The sequence below is a fragment of the Crocodylus porosus genome, unplaced genomic scaffold (assembly GCF_001723895.1).
Source record: "Crocodylus porosus isolate Cpor-Errol unplaced genomic scaffold, CroPor_comp1, whole genome shotgun sequence".
Classification (NCBI taxonomy): domain Eukaryota; kingdom Metazoa; phylum Chordata; order Crocodylia; family Crocodylidae; genus Crocodylus; species Crocodylus porosus.
In genome coordinates, this window is record NW_017728915.1 from 19,178,152 (window position 1) to 19,183,338 (window position 5,187).

At 44.6% G+C, this 5,187-nt stretch overlaps 1 protein-coding gene across 1 annotated transcript in view; it reads right to left on the reverse strand.

The window, feature by feature from the left end:
* LOC109310341 (histamine H3 receptor-like) overlaps positions 1-5,187 on the reverse strand; it is a 64,410-nt gene that overhangs the window by 6,080 nt on the left and 53,143 nt on the right. The gene's annotated exons all lie outside the window — the stretch shown is intronic.

The following is a 5,187-nucleotide window of genomic DNA, read 5'->3' on the forward strand; positions in this document are numbered from 1 at the left end:
CCGGCCCGCAGCCCGCGCTCGCTCGTCCCTCGTGGCGCGGCGTCGCCCCTGCCAGCGCCCCGCGGTCCGGAGCGGCTCACGCCGGGGTCTCTCCCGCTCTGCCTGCCCGTCTGCGCGCCTCCTTCCCCCCGAGCGCGGGCATCACGCGGGGAGGCTGGGGCCGTTCCCCATCCGGCGCCACGGGAGGCTGACGTGAGACCCTCTCCGAGGGAGCCGCTCTCTGGTGCCGGAGGAGCCCGGTGGGGTTTTTTAAAGCAGCGAACACAGACGGAGATGAGCGAAGTAACACTTCCAGTCTCTGTCGCCCCGTAGGATCGAGTAACTCGCCGCTTTTACCGTTGCCCAGACAGACACCCTCTAGAGAAGATGCGGGGGGGATGAAGGGGGTGATTAATCGATGGAAAAAATCAGAATACGAGGAAAGGCTGAAAAGAAACAGAAAGCTTCCGGAAAGAAGCGCTTTGAGCAGCTAGGAGGAGTTACTGTCTGCAAAATGCGTTGTATCTGGCAGTCAACTTTTTAGGCTGCGCTTGAACTCCCCGTCCGGCTCGCGCGCAAGCGGCTGCTGTTGCGTTCAGAGAGGGGGGTTTGCATCCAAACTGTCCAGGACTAAGGGGAGTCCGGTACGTCCCCTGTTCAATCCTGCGCTCGAGGGGTGCCCAGGAGGAGGGGGCTCTAAAAGGCGGAATCCTCATTATCCGCGCTCCTGCTGACGGCAGCCTCGGAGCGAGTTCTGTCCAAGGACCGCAGTGCAACTCCTCCTGCCCTCTCACTGCACGAGACTTTCATTAGATACTTTTCGACTTGTGCGGAGCCACCTTTTGTGATTGAGGCAAGTGGGGTTGGGCCAAAGAATTAGTGGATGCACAAGAGCCTCCCATAACTCGGCTCTCATTTTATATTGGATAAATACCTTCTTTATAAAAAGCAATTAGAGATTTGCATAAACTTAGAGCTCCCAGTAACAAATTTCACAAGCAATTATCCTGCCTCCAGAGAAAGGCTATTCATATGGACATGAGGGGAAGTAAATGAGAACTGCTCTTTAACAACTTTTCTGTCAGTGTGTGTGTGTGTGTGTGTGTGTGTGTGTGTGTGGTTGCATGCAGTCTCTGAGATGCAAACTGGCCCTTTTCCCGGGGGAGATGCTCCTAGCTCATGTCAGTGTTGGAAGTAAAAATCCCATGCCAAATTATTAGTGCTGGTACAAATTAGCATAGATCCGCAAGGGGGATTTTCTGATATATGCCAGTATGCAGCTGTCCAAGTCTATGTCAATCACGAGGCACAAGCGACAAGCTTCATGGATAATATATACAGAACATAAGAACTGCCATTTACTGGGTCAGCCCATAGGTCCATCTTGCCCATCATCCTGTCTCAGTGGCAGAGAGTGGATGCTGAAAGGGAGAGCGAACTGGGTATGATGCAGCCTCCAGCGTTTAAGGTCTAGGAAGTTCTGATTCAGAGGCTGTATCAATAGCTACTGATGCCCCTTTCCTCCAAGAATTTGTCTGATCCCCTTTTGAATCTAATTAAACTGTCAGCTTCCACATTGGGTGGCTATGAGTTCCACACTTGTGATTTAGTTTTATTAATTAGCTTTTGTTAATTTTCATAGATTTCATACACATTAGGGCTGGAAGGGACCTCGGGAGATCATCGAGTCCAGCCCCCTGCCTGAAGGGCAGGAAGTCAGCTGGGGTCATAGGATCCCAGCAAGATAAGCATCCTATTTACTCTTGAAGGTGTTCAGTGTAGGTGCTTGAACCACCTCCGCTGGCAGGCTGTTCCAGGCCTTGGGGGCTTGGACAATAAAGAAATTCTTCCTTATGTCCAGCCTGAAACAGTCTTGTAGTAGTTTATGACCGTTTGACCTCGTCATCCCTTGGGGGGCTCTGGTGAACAAACATTTCCTCAGATCCTGGTGGTCACCCCTGATAAACTTATAGGTGGCCATCAGATCACCCCGGAGCCTGCGTTTTTCCAGGCTAAAGAGCCCCATGGCTCTCAGCCTGTTGTCATAAGGTCTGTTTTCTTGATCTCTGATCACGTGTGTGGCTCTTCTCTGGACTCTCTCAAGCTTCTCCACATCCTTTTTGAATTGTGGAGGCCAAAACTGGACGCAGTACTCCAGCTGCGGCCTCACCAAGGCCGAGTACAAGGGGAGAATGATGTCCTGGGACTTGCTCGAGAAGCATCTATGGATGCAAGCCAGCGTTTTGCTCTCTTTACTAGCCACAGGATCACACTGAAGGCTCATTTTATTAGTTAGTTGGCTTTTGTTAGTTCTGTTACTTCCTACTAGTTCCATTTTGTGACCCCCTAGTTCTTGTATTGTAAGAGACAGCAAATAATACATCCCCACTTGCTTTCTTTTCACCATTTAGTATTTTGTAAACTTGCATCATGACCCCCTCAAGTGTCTCTCTCCTATAGGTAAAAATCTCTTTTCATATGCCTGCATGCCTTTATCACCAAAACCAATGCTTTATTTCTATCACATACAACATGCACCTTTTTATTTGAGAAGAAAAATACTGCCAGAAATTGGAGTGAAAAAACACGATGAAAGCAGTTTCTGCTACTTACTAGGCAAAAGTGAAGCCTGCACAGCATTCCCTATGCACTGCAGCTACTGAGTTACTATGAGAAAAGATCTCTTTTCTTCATTCTACCTTTCAAAAACATGGTACGTATCTTATTCCAGGCTGTATTTCTGTGTGAGAGAATATATGTAAGCACATCAACACAGTGCAAAATGGAAACATGATAACTCCTTAGACCAGGGGTATCAAAGATACAGACTCCAGCACATATCCACTCCATGCTGGATCCAGCGCAAGGTCCTGGAGTGAGTGCCGTAGATGCTGCATGTCACGCAATCCTGGACTGTGTAGCATGGAGTGGCCAGAGTGGGTGCCATGTGCGGTGTGGTTCTGGAGCAGCCAGTTTGGGACAGTGCCATACACTGCGCCCACTAGCTGCTCTGGGTCTGTGTTGTAGGTAGAGCCTGCTCTGGTCATGCTGGGTTTTGTGCTGGATCCATCATGGAGCAGAGGCACACTGGAGCAGGTGTAACATGCAGTGCAGTCCTGGAACAGGAAGTTTGGGGGACATAATGCCCATGGCAGTGACTCTGTAATATGTGCTGGATCTGGCACCTAGGGCTGTTCTGTGGACCCAGTCCAGTCCACAGACTGGGCTCATGCTACTAATCTGGCCTGTGGAGCCAGATGCATGATACCCCTGCCTTAGAAGGATAATGATTAGCTGCATTTTGGGCCAGACTCCTACTTTCACTGGGACCAAGAACAGTTTTCTGTTGACTTTTCAATTTGCGAAGTATGAGGCCTACTAATACTTTTACTTATTGCTTTCCAGTTTTGCCAATCAGCATAAAAGACATGGAGGTATACAAGAGCAACACAGAAGATTAATCACCTGGTAAACAGGAGTTAATGAAAGAGTTCTTTGTTATTTTTCAAAAATAATTGCTATATTTTCTGATTCAACCAATATGAAAGTAATTTTCATTTAGGCTGATTGATCAAGAGCACAGTTGGTATGTGAACTATGTGAAGCAAGTTTTGTAGCATGCTACCTGCAGTCAGATTTTGAGATTCTTAATGATCCCTGTATTAATTGTCTTCACAATTTCCTTATTCTACTTTAATATCAGCAGTCTGAAGAGGCACAATGACTGCTACTTTAACAGTTTTTTCTTTGAACTGTGAGATATCATTGCATTTTCTGCACTATGTAGAGTTGCCTTTTAAAGGTCCTCATACCATTGCGAAGATCACAAGCTCCTTTTGAGACCAAACACACATTACATGACCAGCATTCCCAGAGGGGTGTGTTTAGCTGGTATAGGCCTCAAATATTTTCTCTTTGTCTTCCATGAATAGCAAATTATGACACTGAGTTACTTTCCCCTTTACTAATGCACATTGATTTTTATCCTAATTGTATTTTGGGGGGCAGGGGGGATGGGACACTTGAGGAGGTTAATTTTAATTATTTTGGAATAGAGTTTGTGATGGGTGTACATTTGCAGCTAGGAAAGAGTATTAAAAGACAGTATAGAGAAAGCTTTCCTACAGCAGAGAAGTATTCTCAGCTGTCTTGAAGGGAAAGCCCACCAGCTGGGACGTGCTAATGGATGGATGAAAGGAGGAGGAAGAAAGAGGACACAGAGAAACCTCTTTTTAAGCTTCTGGGGAGTAGATTGGTTTGTGGATTCCTGGAAACAAGAAGTAGGGACAAATTGTGTCTAAGAGCTGAAATAAGAAGCCTGATTTACTAGAACTTAGTTAAAATGGTAACTATAAGAATTATTTTTATTGATTTTTTTTTTTAATGAAACCCAAAAATCATATATAGTTGAAATACATATATATGTCAGCCTGAACTATGCATGTCTGTCCCAAACAATGAGTAATAAAGGGGTAAATAAAACAAAAAAAGAGGGAAGAAGAGGGAGGGATATGTGCAAGGAATAATAATATAGTTATCAAAATATTCTAAGAACTCTTTTCAAACTGTACCAAACTTTTCAAAGCAGTCCAGCCAAGCAAACACAACTCTGCTAGCTGTTCAATCTCATTGTACAAGATTTCAAGCTTTGGAAAGATCCTACTTTTCCAAAGCCCACTTTTCCTGCGTGTCACTAATAAGGCCTACTGTAAGAATGCAGTCTGGGAAGGATGCAGCTTCAATTCTTTAGGTTTTATACCCAAGAACACATGTATTTCAACATGCAGTGCTATGTTGAAAACCTTGTTAACTCTAGTTATAATTCCTTTCTAAAAAGAATTGATAATAGGAAATCACTAAAGCATGTGACCTAACATTGCCTGCAATGTATCAAATCTCCTACATGTATCTATTGGTAGTATACTTCATTGTTTAATTCTCTAATCCCTACAATGTTTGAAGCTCAACAAGCTTGAGGAAAAATTGGCAAACTTACTAAAGTTTCATCCTTCATTACACTGTAAGGCCCTTGTTTAGGGAAATCCCTATTTGAGGCGTGATATTGAGAAAATGGATGAATAAGGGTTGTACATGTAGAATAGCTTTTCGTAGGAAATAATATTAAATCTGTTTATCAGTTATGATAAATTTGACCTTCTAAAACAGTTGAATGTTAATATGTGGCTGTATTAAGTATTAGAAAATCAG